This window comes from Mastigoproctus giganteus, chromosome 8 (assembly GCF_048544385.1).
Source record: "Mastigoproctus giganteus isolate SK-2022 chromosome 8, ASM4854438v1, whole genome shotgun sequence".
In the NCBI taxonomy this organism is placed as follows: domain Eukaryota; kingdom Metazoa; phylum Arthropoda; class Arachnida; order Uropygi; family Thelyphonidae; genus Mastigoproctus; species Mastigoproctus giganteus.
The window spans coordinates 186506593-186523524 of NC_143582.1; the positions used below are offsets into that span (position 1 = coordinate 186506593).

A 16932-nucleotide genomic window follows, 5' to 3' on the forward strand; every position below is an offset into this window, starting at 1 on the left:
GTCAACGTGTTCCGTTTACTCGTACAAATAACCCAAAATATCTGTTGTTGTTTTGATAATTCGTTGATGAACCGTAGAAACATTTCCCATGATGCGAGATACATTGGACACATTTTACTTGTTCTGACATGGAGACTGGATATTCAGTACGATTTTTGCAACTAATGACTGTAGGAATTTCATTTTGTCTTTAAATGTTTTTTTTTTGGTTTTTAGAAACCATAAAAATATAATTATTGCAATTAGAGAAACGTGATTATGTGTTACAAGATTATTATAAAAATTTCAAGCTTTTCAACTCCAACATTCAAATAAAAAAAAAACCCATAAAATAAAAATAAGTAAAAAAAAAAAAAAAGTGACACCCACCATCAGTAGTGTAAGTGCACAACTTCCAACCACTCTTGTGGTATTTACTTGTTAATGCTAAAATTATTATTGTAGCATTTACATGTTAATACGTTGTAAATAGTATTTCTTTGTTATAAAAGTCTCATAGCAATACCATAAAGAGAACGCCTTTTGGGAAGTTCTGTGCACTTTGTTAAATACATCAGCAATTTTCAGTGTTTTCATTTTTGCTTCATTACTTTTGATTGAAAATGCTCATCCAAGTTCCTTGTTCGGTACCATGAATTAGTGATCCTTATTACCCTTCCATAATCGATGAATTAGAAAATTACTTTTCGGGAAAAATGTTTTTTACTCATAAGTAACAAGTATTTATTGGTAAACATAGGACATAGTCATCCACTGTATTTTCAATATCGCGCGTATTGCACAGCATTAAAAAGGAAATCAATATTTGAAAATGGTGTTCCATATCTGCCTCCTCTCCTGTAATAGTTTCTATTCATGTCCTTCCAATATACACTGAGTGATCACTGGATTATGACCACCACTTTGAAAACTGAATGCGACTCGTTGACCACATGAGGTACGACAGTGCGGAGTTAGTCGACCTACATGGCATAGATAAGATGTCAGTGGTTCAGTAGGTAGTAAAATTCCGAGCGTGATGGGTAAAAGGAAGGATTTATCGGACTTTGATAAAGGATAGATTGCGGGTGCTCGACGAGCTGGTGCCTCGATTTCCCAAAAGGCTGAACTGGTGGGGTGTTCGAGAGCCGCCGCAGTTAAAATGTGCCAGGACTGGCGTCAAAATGGTCAAACAACGACCCGATGGCAAAACTGCAAAGGTTAGCGAAAGGTTGATGTTAGAGGTGAGCGCCGGCTTCGACGACGCTAACAGGCGCAGCACTGTTGAAGAGTTGACTACCCAATACAACATGGACCAACCCGGAACAATATCTGGCATGACCATGCGTCGTACGCTCGCACGTATGGGCTATACTAGCAGACGACCCCTAAGGCATCCTCTCCTAACCAAGGTTCATCGGCGTAAAAGACTCGCCTGTTGCAAAGAGCATGCAAGTTGGACGTTAGAAAACTGGAAGAAGGTGTGCTGGTCGGATGAGTCACGTTATTTACTCCACACCGTGGATGGTCGTGCACGGATTTGGCGTCAACAACATGAGGCTCTTCATCCATCATGCATGGTATCAAAAGTGGAGGCGGTTGTATGGTGTGGGGCATGTTTCACTGGCAGGAACTTGAACTCCTGGTGCATGTGGAACAACGTATTAGTGGTCTCCGCTATCGTCAACTGCTTGCTGACTGTGTACACCCTGCTATGTTACACTCTTTCCCTAATGGTGATGGTGTCTTCCAAGATGACAATGCGCCGAGCCATCGGGCACTTGTTGTGCAGGAATGGTTTGAGGAATACAATTCTGACTTCCAGCATATCAATCCCATAGAGCACGTGTCACTGCCAACGTCGGATAGCTGCTGCACTGAGGGCAAAAGGAGGACCTACGAAGTATTAGGTAGGTGGTCATAATTTAGTGATCACTCAGTGTATTTCACAGCCAGCATAACTATTGATTGTTGATTTACGCATTACAATTTATCACCTTAAGAATGATCATGCAAAAAGTCCAGACAACATTCCATTATTATTTTGGAAACGTTTTTCAGATTTCTTAATATTACCTTTTATTATTTATTTTTAATAAATCAATAAAGGCAGAAACTGAACCCTATCAACCCAAACTTGCTCATTTATTTTACTACTCTATATAAGAGAGATTTAAAGTTTGATGTTCAAAAACACGTCTATTGAGAAATTAAATAGTACTTCTGAAATTTTTGACTATCTGGTTCACAGAAAGTTTTCTTTTCATTTTCATAATATTATTCATCTTACTCAACATGATTTTCTTTTTCGGCATGGAGGGCCCGTAGTGAAAAATTGTTGGCTTTATTGACAGTTCGTTTTATTGAAAATATTTAAACAGTGACCCGTTAATACCGATCTCTTGAAAGCTTTTGATTCAATACAACGTCCTTTATTAAATCAATTAATATAGTTACGCTGTTTAACCACCTCTTTATGATTTATGACTGCCTAATATCTATCGTATTGATTTCGAAAAATGTTTTCTAGAGAAGTTTCATTTAAATTTCTCTTTGGGCCCCTTCTTGTTTGATAGTAATATTAGTGAACTTGGGTCATTTCTTCATCAGAAAAATGTATTATTTTCTAAGGCAATGTATGCAGTTAACACATAGACGTAATTTCAAGAGCTGTTAAATTACACTTAATTACTCTATGTCCCGAAAACAATGGTCATCTCGGGGCAGTTTTAATAAGAAAGAAGTTTAAATGCAAAGTTCATTGAATCATGGGTTGTAATTCACTGGAACTTGAAGCATTTCTAGAAAGACCAAAACACGAAATTAAGAACTTTGTCATTGAAATCAATTTCAGTTTCCAAAACTCACAGAAGCAGAATAATTTTAAATGATTTCGTTCATCCTTGCAGCTGTGGTGTAACGTGTAGTTCTGTACTTTAGAAACCCATTGCGGTACTTAACAAAAGCTCTCGAGCGTGGACAAAACTGTAGAATATTAATTATTAGCCAGGTGGTGTAGCATATCGAAATACAACATACGGCAGTGAAGTTTGCAATCTGAGGTGTTAATTTTATTATGATAGGAAGACTATTTATTTTTCTTAATTAGATTAACGGCAAATTAATACGCAGGCGCATTGGAGCGTTCTGTTTGTTGCTACTACAAGGCGCAATTAGCTTGAGATTAATAGTTTCCCTATCCGAAATACCATTATTAGTAAAAGAGCACACGAAGGAAAAGGGGAGGAAACAAATGACACAATGGAGCACTGACGAAAAGGAAATCGATATTTTGTGAAGCGAAAACATTCTTATCTCTTAAAGCAATGCAAATTTAATGGACGTAAGGTTTAGCTGAAAAAGTTAACATGGATGGGAAACAATATATTTTTTTTATCGAAGTTTTCATATATCATTATACGTGAAGTAAAAGCGATACTTAACTAGAGGAAGGTAATGATGGAGATAAGCTTTTTTTCTTTACAGATGTACTGTTTTATTTTCACAACTAGAATTTCTGGTAACCAAAAGCGGTCCAAATATAATAAATCACAACAATTCTATATTCAACATCTCATTTGCAGCGAGCATTATATATATATTTTAGGAAAGCTAAAGGGCCATTTTAAAATGCAATCTCACTTCATGAATGACACAAGAAATATTTGAAATGGATCTCATTAAATAATGCAGGGTTTGGAATAATTTAATATCTTTTTTTAAGCGTGCAGCATGGTAATATGTTCTGTTCCCTGCATCGAGCCATCTCTTTTAGTTTATAATACATTCAGGCAGCGTTTCAATTTGCATATTCATCTAGGTACTTTTATTCTCCAGTGATAATGACTTCAAATCTCATTTTATTGTGACATTAAATGATTTTTCTAAAAGAATAAACGATACTCTATAACTAGTTACATTGTAGCATTAGTAATGATTAGAACTACTAATTACTCGTAATATGAAGTTTAAAAGTCGATACTAAAAGTTTTTATAGTTCCCCTGCAAGTTTATGCTAATGCTGGATGGCTAACAAAGGCTTGACTCATCTTAAACTCACGTAAGCCGTCTAAGGATGTTGACATTTTTTTCCCTGATTATAAATGATTCTTTTAATATTTGATACTGTATAATCCTTGAGGGCTACACTTAAAAATGAGTCAGTAGTTACAGATGGCGATAATGAGACTGCTGTTATAGTGACATATGAGCAGAGGCTAAGACATAAGAGCTAGTTTTTCCTCAAATCAAGAAACACAGGATTTAATGAGTGAACTTGGTTACTACGGGATGGGATATTTCTGTGCGCGCAATGTAACTATGTTACTTTTGTAAGGCCTGGTTATCCTTGTTTTAATTTGGAAGTTCGATGGCGAGCCAGAAGCCTGGACTTAATAGTACTCGACTTTTTTGCGGAAGCATCTTAATTCAGTGGTCAATCAAACAAAGATCAAGGCATAACAGAAATTTGTAGCGTCAGATTCAAGTTTCCAAGATTTATGAGAGCAAAGCTTCTTTGTTGAAACCTACCTCCATAATCATATGGATTCCTTCTAATTATTTTATGTAATTTTAGTTCTTTATAATCATTTCAATGAATCAACCACATCGTTATGGAGGAAAGTTTCGACAAATAAGCTTACACACTCCAAAAAAAATTGGGGTAAACAACCTAATTTGTTAGCATCGACAGTTGAATTTAATTTCATCAGAAAGGGAAGAATGTAAAGAAGAAGCGGGAGAGTGGCGCTTATAGTAATACAGTTACTTTGATCAAAACTAAACAGAGAAATGCAGAAAATTTGGAGACTGTATCATCCACCAGATGAATGATAAGCAAATTCTGTTAGGCTTGATATACTTTTCAGATCACAATAAATTCTCCAGGTCTGATCTATTGTGGATAAAAACAATATTTGATCCCCACCTGAAAACCATACTGATAGATTTTAATATAATGGAACCCAAAAATCGTGATTCAGAAAGGTTGTTAGATGACACTGAATTCTGTGGACCTAATACAACTTAACGACTCCACCAACAAGAATCAACTGAATGGAGTCAGCCTGTGAAGTTAGCTGTAGTTAGAATCTCAAGGAGCAAGGTTTTCATACCGTGAAGTGTGTTCACGGGCTGAAAACGTTAGTATAGCTCGTCGTTCATATCATACTGTATGAGCTACAAGCTCTAGTACCATTAAAATAATAATGTGAATATGTCGGTGACACTACTATATCGCCAGGGGTAAAATAATGGAAATAATTTTTGGTAAATATTTTGAGGTGTCATCATTCCTCTGGAGAGGGCGTTAGCCGAGTGGCCAGAAGTTCACAATATAGTTAGAATGGATGAGAGATTTACTTAAAAAAAATCCTGCATACATTCTCTTATTTTAAAAATTTGGAAGTGAAATGAAGTGGTTTATAATCAGTTTTGGAACTCGGTTCCATAAAACACAAGGTGGAAGCCTTATCAGATTAAAAGAAGGATCCAGCCACAACTGAAAAAAAAATTGAACGTTACAAGCTAATGTCGAATAAATGCCTCTATGCATTACAAATAACCGAAATCATTCTTTCAGAACGTACAACGATATTTCTGAATAATCAATCTGACAAATCAATTTGATGGTCACTATTAAAGAATCTTTAATAGAGACCATCAAAGACTGAACTACCAAACAAAGCCACAGTGCGACCAGACGAATTTCCCCTATGCAGCCCTCTTCATCGTAGATCTGCTATGTCGTGAAATACCGAGGCCAAAGAACTCTCACAATATTTGGAATAACTATTTTAGATATTCGTTTTACGTGAAACTAAAATAAAATATTATAAGCAGCCAAAAAGACCTCAGGTCAATTGGTGTAGGTTGGTTCCCTTAAACTGTTCGAAAATCCTATACTACCATCTTTAACCAATACTGTAATTGTTTCCAACGTAGACCAGCACACCTGCAGATACAGTTATCAATGGACGATGAACATCAACCAACTTATTAGAAATATTTTTCCGGATTAGAGAAAAATTTGGACATTAAATAAGCGGCGTACACACGCAACCTCAATCCCCAATTCCAACTCTCCTATCAAATCTAGAAGAGAATTGATAAGAATATTGGCGGGCTACTCGAAATAAAACATGAAAGTTTCCCATCACATCAAGGGGGAAGTCATCCACCATTAATTTTTTTTTGTAGCAACTCTTGAGACATATCTGAACCAAAATACCAATTACCTTACTTCACTTTAACGAAGCAAAATTCATTCATCAATTTCAGCCCTATCTCAGATCACTTAGCTTATACCTGAATCCCACCAAATCAGCTTGACTTACCTTAAAGAATAGAAAGAGTCATAGCCACCGAAGTCGAGTGTTCGTGCGCAAAGGCTGCAACGCGATTGGAGTAACTGTGGTTCAAGCTTCCATGACTAGTAAATTGTAAATCGGTGCTGTTTCTTGTATTCTCTCTATCTTGGAATTCCTCTGATCGTGTGGTCCTCCCGGAGTGTAAACAGAATATTTATTTTATTTAATGAAATCCCAGTCTACCAGGATGGAACACAGGCGATGAACGTGACAAGTCATCTAGATTTAGTGTTCATCTAACCTTTACGAGTCTAAGACGCTGATTCTTTCATTTTTACCTCCATAAATTCTGGGGTAAAAATGAAAGAATCAATTGTGTTTTTAGTTTAAGAATTTTTCTTGACCGTAACAGAAATCGTTCACCTTAATATATCACCCTGTCTCTTTTTCTGTTTAGTTCTTCTACAAATAAATCTGTAGAGTGGGCTATTATCATGTAAAATGAAAGTGATTAAAAAAAAATAACGACCGTTTTTATTTCTAGTTAAAATTTATCGCTGTTGAAAGCATTTCTTTTATTTCATTTTGATAACAATGTTTTGTCGACAATTTTAAAGTTTTCCACACGTGGAGTAAGTGAAGTGTTATTGCAGGCTACATATGTTCCCAAAAATTACCGACACCACTGAAAAAATTGGATTTAAAATCGTACAAAACATAACTCTTTATATCCTGATCTAGCTTTTTTCGGATTTTTGGCACTTATGATACCAGATGGGAAAGGAATATCCTCGATTTGGTCATCAGCAGGAATTCATCAGATATTAAATATCTTAAGAAGAACCATTGGAAATCAGTGTATTAATGTGGGATTTATTCAATGAAACTATTACTGTCAAAGGAAATAGTTTTTATTTTCACAGGGCGGCTGGGGGAGAGTATAATCGTTTTAGACATCCACGTTCTTTTTAGCCGGACCAAATGGTAATTTTTACGAATATCTAATTCCCAAGGAAGTTATTCTGAAAGGTATTAAACTTTAATGTAGTCAGTACAGACCGAAATGGATGTCGAAAGAGATGACCTTAGTTGCTGAGAAGAAAGATTAGTGGGATAATTATAAATTACCAAGGGACCCTGAATTGTAAAGCAAATATAAATTACCCCGTAATAAAATTACTTCGAGATTTAGATATTCTAAGGCTTATGAGAAATCCTTAGCTAAGAGTACATGTACCAGTTATAAGGAATTTTTTGCTCATATTAGCAATAAAAGAAAAAAAAATTAACAATGTTGATCCACTAATAGTAAAAGTTCAAATGTGCTATTGCTTTGATATACCTTAAAGTGATATATTTGGACAAAGGCCTCTACGTACGAGACCTGCTAATTTAGAAAGGACCACCAAATCATTATCCAGGCCACTGAAGGTTGTTTATTGACCAACCATAAAGATTTATCCACTTTCCAAATGGCTGGTTCGGTATTCATACCATCACCGGTGAGAAGGCAGGCATGGAAACAAGGACTTCGACTGAAAGTGAACAGGCAGCTCTCACATTATAATATGTTGCACTAAGCCATTCCACTGCTCACGTTGAAAGAGGGGAGAAAGAAGAAAGAACTTAAATTTCATGAAGATAAGAAAACAGCTAGAAAGAAAAAGAACGCGTCTCATCCCTTGAATATTCTAATAGCCTTGGAAACAGAAATAACGGGAACAAAAAAGCTAAAAGACAAAGGAGAATAAAGCGTATTCTTTAGGAACTTCGGGAGTTCCTAAAGAATACGCTTTCTCTACTGGTGAAGGACACGGAGTGAAATTAAGAACCCTAACAAATTAAAAATAATATAAAAAGGACATGCTTAAAAAATTCAATCCCTCTTTATATTTAAATAAATTTTAATTCTTTACAAGTGTAGAGGGAAGTTTCATCCAATAGTCAATTGGTCATTGACTAAAGGTTCTGTGGCAATTGCGAATTGTATATCAAACCTCAATAAATTTTATATTCCAAAACACGAAGTTCTGTTTGTTTACAGTAACCTAGAATTATTATCATTATACGATGAATTAAATAACTAGTTAATAAAATCGCTCACAGATGGCGACACTGGTAACCACCAGTGGGAATGGGATTAATCCCAATCTCTTTTGTGAAAGATGTGATCCAAGATTTCCCCATCTGTCTATGAACGTGTTGCGAAGGCAAAGAAAGTTTTTCCCCATGGATACGAATAGCTCTTCCAGGTTTCACTTAAAGATTTTTATTCTTAGATGCCTTGATAGATGTGACATACACCATCATAGTCATCGATGACCTCTGATTTCCACAGACTTTCAGATCAGTTAAAAGCATCTTTAGCCAAGTTTTCTTCGTATAAGTATCAGTTGTGGTGAAAGTGACAGCTCTGGGACCAATTCTATTTTGATTCTGTGGTGTGTGCTTTCAGAAACACCCCTTTCACATTCTCTGCTAAGCGATCTGCTATAAAATGCACTCGCTCTCCTTTGCTACATGATGTAAGGTACCAGAAAGGCATACATCCTTTTAAGGCAAAGAGCTTTAGGCAAGTTTTCGATGCTTTTATCATAGAGGGAGCTGCATCAGTCAAAGATAATAGTATGCTGTCGTGTTTGCAAGTCTATAGGAACCCTTCCTCATCTCGTAGCTTATTTCCTTTTTCCTGTGAAGTCTAAAGTGAAAGCAGAATTTCCTTTCAACGCTTTCGAATATAAAAGGAAATCCTCTTAGTAATTTTTTATTAAATAACCAATTCACTTTTTTGTGTCATTTATACAAATCATCATTTCATTTTCTAGTTTACATCTGGATTGTTTAAATGGGATTTAATCTGTCTGGATGTGGGAATGCCATGAAATGCCCAATGACATTTTTGTACGATAGGGTATAGCCTCATTTTGTATGTTGAAATGAGTAAATTGAGTTCGCTACTTAGTTCATCAATCTAATATTGCGGAAGCACTTCACTAAGAACTCCCTGTTATTGTACTACTACAAGGGAGGCAACGATAAGCCATCAAAAGGCGCCTTTCTCTCAAATCGCAATGAGTTCGATGCATTAATTCACGAATCATACGATTTCTATCGCTATATTTCCCGATTTTGAAAGAAGAGATTGAGCTTTTCTGACAATTCTTGATAAAATATGATAGAAAAACAGGATAGAGTTGCTACAAGCAATCAGCATTCAAGCCTCATTGCTTGTAGAAACTCTTTCCTGTCTGTCTGTCATATTTTGTCATGGATATTACATGATGTTTTTTGATATATTACATGATAATTTCGAGCCTAAAGGCAAGTAAGGCTCCTGGAGTTGATAGCAATATACCCCGTTATTTTTAAGGAAACGGCTAGAGAGTGTGCTGAATCATTGATATTAATTATGAGGTCATCAATTCGACTCGGGAAAGATTCCTTTGGATTGGTGAAGTGCCAACGTATCGCCAATACATAAAGGCGGTTTGAAGAGTGAAGTTGGTAACTACAGACCAGTTATCTAACTTCATTGGTAGGGTAAACTTTGGAGACAATGATTATGAGAATAATCCAGGTACATTTAGATATAAATGACGTTAGATATAAATGAGTTTTATTAAGGGAAAATCATGTTTAACTGACCTGATAAGCTATTTTGGCACAGTTACTCATGAGCTGCTGAAGAAAACAATTTTGACATAGTTTATCTGCATTTTTAGTAAGACATTTGACTCAGTCCCCCATGAGAGGTTATTGTGTAAACTGGAACATGTTGGGATTACTTGAATGATTCTAAGCTGATCGCAGGGTGGCTGCAGGGCACGTGCTAAGGTGCAGACTTGAGACTGACTAACTCAGCCACTTCGTGAAAAAGATCCATAAAAATTCCTTGCGTCATTGGTAGAGGGTCGTGGTTAATGGATATTCTTCAGATTGGTGTAATGTCAGAAGGGAGGTCCCCAAGGATCGGTTTTTGGACCACTGTTGTTTCCTATTTTTCATAAACGGCATTGATGAAGGGCACGATGTAAAGATTGGGGAGTCGTTAATGATGAGTGCCAAGCAGGACCCCTTCAGGATGACTTGAAGATGAGCACAGTAATTATACCATCGAGGACAGTTCACTGATCAGTGTAAAAAGGCGCCAGGAAAGCCCATAGTGCCATATCAATGATTTATCAAACAATATCCTGTAGAGACAGGGAGGTCATAATCTACTGGAATATTGTGTCCAAATATGGAAATCTCATCTGAAAAAAGACATTGAGCTTCTTGAAATGGTTCGAAGACGGCCAAATTGTGGTTGTTGGGTTTTCAGCAACTTTGGCTATATTGCACCATATATTTATTACGTCTGTAAATCGTGCTCGTTCTGTGGTCAATATGCTATTTTCTGAACACAAAAAAAAAAAAAAAAAAAAAAAAAAATTGTTTCCGGGCGAAAAAGCATTCTACTCACCAGGTGTGGGGAGACTATGATTATACCAACTGTGCGACCCACCTCGCTTTATGCTAATACTGAGACCGATTAATTCAGCCACGTTATGAAAAAGGCCAATAAAAATTTCTCATTTGATAATCGAACTGAGTTCTTTTTCACGCTGTGATTTCACCCGGCAAATGGTGATTATACTAGCTGTGCTATTCACGAGGGCGATGGGCAACCAGCATGGTGAGATCGGCAAAAACAGGCCATCATACAAGGAAAAACCTGATTGAGGTGATTAATGTTCTCTGAGGGGTTAGTAAAATGAATAAAGGCGGAATTCTCACTGTTATAAAGAATTCCAGAACTAGGGACAATAAATTCAAATTACAAAGGAAGAGGTTTAGATTAAAATAGCTGGCAATTTGGAGAAATTCCAGAGTTCAAATGGATAGTTACCTACGTGAGGAGTGAAGCGCATAATTTGTCCATTTTCTTCTTGTCTACTTGTTTTTTTGTTTATCCAGCGCATCAAAAACCTGTGGCTTCCTTTCACTCCATGGCTAATTCTAATATGGCACAGCTTTTAGTCAGTTGTTTTATTTAAAGTAATAGTTACCTGTTTGTTTAGAGTTCTTTGAAACTGAAAGCGCATTTCGCTTAAACTGACATGTTTTAGTGAGGGTAATTAATTCAAGAATTATACTATGTTTTTATTACTGACGTTTGTAGGGATTCAATAGCGCTTTTCCTTGTTTTTTAAACTTTTTTTTTTTTGTTCAGATTAGTCCGAAATAACCCCACTAGTCACAATAATAAAATGTTAATGTGGTTAACAGTGTTTCTAGAAAAAGAGCAAGGAAAGAAATGGCCGTGCTCTTACAGATGAATGAAAGCTGTAAAATAACAATATATGCTCTGGTACCAGTAGTGACAGCGAGAAAATTTACATAGTATTGCTTTCTGTAAGCCTGTGTGAAGATATCGCAATTGTATAGAATTTGACAACAGAAAATGCGTGTGAGGTTGGTATTGAGTTCCCAAAGCGTAAACGTAGCAGATAAAAATAAAGTGAAAGTGTTTTTCAGCTGTCCGTTTAAACAAAAAGTGACAAGAGAAAATATTGTACACAAGGTAAAAATGTGACATTAGACAAGCAAAAAGGATAAATATAAACAGTGACATAAGAAGTTTACAAATATTTTAGTATGAAAGACATGAAATAAGTTTACAGAAAATTTTCACTTTTGCGGGGTCGAAATATCGTAATGTGTTCTTTTTTGTGGGTTGATTATTTCTTTAAGGACGTGATTATGTCATTCCACTGAATATAGCTTCTAGACCAAAGCATTAGTGGATCATCGCTGTGTATCTATTGATTGTTGTGATGGACACACGCACTTTGAGATCAAATCAGCATCCTTCCAACGAAACGTGCACTGCCTAACAGTTAACGCTGTTAACTGTTGCACTAGTATGGCTAGAGAAAGTCGAAGGGGCGGGTCAATATCGTAAGGTGAGTTCCATCATTTCTTTCAGGGTTCCACCTGAAAGAAATGATGGAACTGTGCAGCAAGTCACCATATTGTTTATAACTACAATAAGCCTCGGCATTTTGAACAAAGGTGACGCAAGGATTTTTGACAGTATCATTGAAGATACCTTAATGGTTCAGGGAAACTGTTAGTTGGGGGAAGGGTAATTTAGATCCGCATTTATCTGATGATATGGGTCAAAGTAATGCTTGCACTCACCTCAAGATATCTTGTTTGTTGACACAACATACGATATTGATAAGATATTCTGAGGGTAGCAACGTTTCAAATGAGGAGGGAAATAAAACTTGGAAAACAAACCTAAATAACTTTAAGGGGTGTGTCAGGGTAGTAAACTAAAGCAGCTTATTTAATCTTAACTGTGCCTTCAGTAATGTCAAGAGTGTTATCAATAAAATGGCAGAAGTTTAACCTTTGGTTAGGACAACTAACGCTGACATAATAGGGCTAAAGGAAACGTGGTGCCATCCGGAAAATGGGGACGACGAGTTCCACTACAGTAGGCCTAATATATTTAGGGAAGGTAGAAGGGATGGAGTTAGTTGGAGGCAAAGGTATAATTAGAGTGGAAGTAACCTAGAGACCTGAATATTGCGAAGAGTATGATGACAGTGTCTACATCGAGATGGAATGGGCAAGCAAGCGCGAATGGCTTATGAGTGACTTTAATCTTCCCCAGACTGATTGGGATATGTGCGAGGGAAACTCACCATGGGGAAATATTTAAAAAAAATAAACTAGATTATTATTTGTACCAGCATGTTAGACAAAGTCCTAGGGGTGAGGACATTCTTGACCTCATTATTACTAACGAATCAGATATCACAAGGCAATCATCAGTTGGAAGATGGTACATGACAGTTGAAGGCGCTATATGGCAATTTTAATTGGGCGGATTGCAGAATGAAGGCAAATACATTTGAATTATGGAATACTTTTAAAGCAAAAATCACAGAAGCCATGAACGCATACATACCAATAAGAAAATAAGAGGATAGCCAAAGTATAAAAGTCAACTTTTTAGAACCTCAAGGAAAGAAGGAAAAATGTGAAGGTTTTGATGTTATGAAGTCTAATGATACACATATAACACTGACCGGATTTCCATCTGTTGCAAAACATTCCCTACTAAACATTAGCAGATTGTCCTTTGAGCCGCTGTTAGTCCAAATGGTACTTCACGAATATAAAATCTTTAATGCTGAGGTTCTATTTAGAGAAGATTGTAATCCTGATGAACTAAATGATGTAATAGCGATAAATCGTGACAAATATTTTCCATGTTTATATGTATATAATAAAATTGATCAGATATCTACTGAAGAAGTAGACAGGCTGGTACATCAACCTTTTACTGTTTTTGTTAGCTGTAATATGAAGCTTAACTTTGAGTACTTACTGGAAAAATTATGGGAATATCTTGCTTTGATTCGAGTATATACCAAAAAGAGAGGTGAACCACCAGATCTTGACGAGGGACTTATTCTTCGAAGAGGCGCAAGTATTGAGCATGTTGGTACCAGTACCAAATATAGCCCCCAGAAGGGTGGTTAACAACGTATGGTTCACCATGAGGATGTTGTTGAGATTATCAAGAAACAAAATAAATTCAGCAATTTCTTGTTGCCTTTGATGTAAATGGAACTGCAGAAAATAGCAGGTCTCTCCAGTAAACTGATCAAAAAAAAAATGAAATAAACTTTCTTGTTATGAACTTTCTTGTTTATATATATCTTGTTTCTTGTTCTTTTCTGAAATAGGCTGTGCTTAATTATTAATTTCTGTGTGCCATTTACAGAATGTGTTTTGTAAATACAAAACATTTTTATCTACATTGGCGGATGTTAATTGAAGAAACTTATTTATCCCTTGTGTGTGTGTGGGGGGGGGGTAATATGCTCAATTAAAATGTTGCAGTAGGAGTAGAAGGATGCCAATATGGATGCGAAGCTGGCTGGTCAAATAGAGCAGAAAAAGATAGCATTGGACAGTTACAGAGCGATGAAAAGTACTGAAGCCTACAACAGGTACAAGTTGATCAGTAATAGTACCACAATTAAAGTTAAGGGAGGCCAGAGCTGCATATGAGAAAGCATTGGCCAAAAGAGCAAGAATGGCAAGGAATTTTTCATATATGTGAATACAACGAAGAAGAAAGCTAATAATATTTGATATTTTGGGCACTGGGTGCGGGGAAGTCTTTTATAACCCAGCTGATGTAGAGGATGAATTGAATAGTAAATTTGCATCGGTCTTTACTGAAAAGATCCTTTACTCTGAGAAGAGGTTGTGCGAGTGAGGCTAAATCATATGAAGTTAGTGTTTTCGTAATTATAGATGACTGTTTATTACAAAAAACATTTTAGAATAGAGGCAAGTAAGGCACCCGGAGTTGATGGCACATACCCGGTAGTTTTGAGGGAGACCACCAGGGAGTGAATTGAACCATTGAGGGGTTAATTATGAGGGCATCTTTGGATTGGAAAAGTGCCAACATATCCCCAATACATGAAGGCGGCTCTAAGAGTGAAGATGTTCACTACAGACAGGTTAGTCTAACTTCAGTGATAGGGAAAATCTTGGAAGCAATGATTGAGTGTAATTCAGGAACATTCACATTGCTATGGCATTCTGAAGGACATACAATATCGTTTTGTTAAGGGAAATCGTATTAACTGAATTAGTAGGCAATTTCGACATAGTTTATTTGTATTTTAGAAAAGCATTTGACTCGGTCTCTCATGAGCGGATACTGTATAAGCTGGAACAGGTTGGGATTATTGGAAAGATTACCATTAGTAGAGGCATATGATGCAAGAAAAAAAGCTAGCTTATGCAGCATCAACCAAAAAAAAAAACATTTCATACATACATTCCCTCTAAACGTTTGTCTAAGTTCCTCCTTGAATTTATTTAAGCTATCAACTTCCACAACAGCAGATGGAAGTTTGTTCGAGCAATCGGCGCCTCCGGGGTTCGAGCCCGTGACCACCAAATACGGAGGATGCGGAAAGGTCAGGGAATGATCACCGCATATCTCGGGACAATATGGCCTTAGTTGCTAATGCTCCTAAAAACCAAAATAACAATAACTGTTTAATTTCTGGCATTTCGCCCTCAGTTCTGCTATATTGTATCTTAGCGAACTCAGAATGGAGTAGATAATTTTGTATTTATTCCCTGTATCTTGATTTGATCCTTGTTCTTTGAAAACTTGCTTTGCGTTGTAACTGTAAAAGAATTTTCCAATTATTAACGTACTTATCTCTCGGCTGGTTCTATTTTATGTTTACTTAATAAAATTCTTGCATCACTTCCACTAACAAGCAGGAATAAAATTAATTAGTGAGAATTGTTTGCATGGTTTTTCCAAACTGTCACTTGAAGTTGAAGAACTTCAAGTTGCAGTTTGGTAATTTATAGTCAAACTCTGTACAGTATGTATACGCGAATAATGCACCATTAATGAGTTGCAGTTGAAACAAAGAATGTCCATTCTGGTACTCATAACTACGCTCCGTAAAGCATTGTATTTTCGAAACGTGCAATCTTAAAGGAATTCGAACCGCATTCCTTATGACCTTTTCATAGAATCAGCGATAATGCCGCAGTTCCCATAACTTAATTTTTATTTCAAAAATCGTTCTAATCTAACGTAGTGCAAGCAAAAATATCTTTAGAAAGAAACTGCAGATGTGACAGTAAATATGCTAATGATACTCAGTTAGTTTCCTCTAAAATTTAGGTTTTATTCTGGCAAAACAATCTCTGGACTTTTAGTACAGATGAATTACGTTGACAGATAAAAATTAACACATTTTTACTGGGAAAATGTTCTTGGAAGGAAATCTTAAGGTACGAAATAGCTTCTGAAGTCCATTCACGTGTTCATCTATGGAGCAGTTGTTAAATTAATGTCACCGGAGGGATTATAACTTAGAAACAAAGTTGTCATCTTCTTCTTTTGCGGGAAATAAAGAGAAAGCAGTTTTTAGAGAAACAAGGGTTCTCTGAATATCATTATTAACGCGAAAATGAATCCTCGAATCCGTGATAATTTGACAAAGAAAACTTTTAGTTTCATGTTTCAAGAAAAAGTAAAATTTCGAGTCAGCAATGACCTTTAATGACTTTGAAGAATACATTCAAAGTATTCAGTTTTTTCAGTAAAAATATTATTTAATAATATATTTTCTTAGTGGGCTAGGAAATATACTTTCAAAAATTCAGCATACGCCAGCTCATTTTCAAAGCTGTGATATCCGGTTTTTTTGTACTGCTGAGTAGAACAAACAAAAATATGCAGTTGTATACATGCCTTCTCTTATTGCCTATCAACAGAGCATCGAACACCCTCCTAAGGGAGATAAATCATATGCAAAGGTACTTAAAGTAAACCTGCTTAAGGAAAATATCGGTGTTGATGTGCCTCCCGACAAGTGGACCTAGATGAGTACACAAATGAAAATGCCAGATCAAATGTAAATGAACTGCACCCAGAAAGTCACTCGTCCAGTTAACCTTAAACAAGATCGGATCACTACTAGACCTGCTACAAATACGTTATCAGATGCCAAACTGGGAAATAATCAGACTACTAATCAGTCGAACAGCTTTCACAGAAAAAAAAAACACTTGGAAGGGAACTGCACTTGTCTCG

At 36.3% G+C, this 16932-nt stretch overlaps 1 pseudogene; it reads left to right on the forward strand.

The window, feature by feature from the left end:
* Nucleotides 1-13442: 13442 nt before the first annotated feature.
* LOC150082068 (developmentally-regulated GTP-binding protein 2 pseudogene) lies at nucleotides 13443-13826 on the forward strand (annotated as a pseudogene).
* Nucleotides 13827-16932: the final 3106 nt, after the last annotated feature.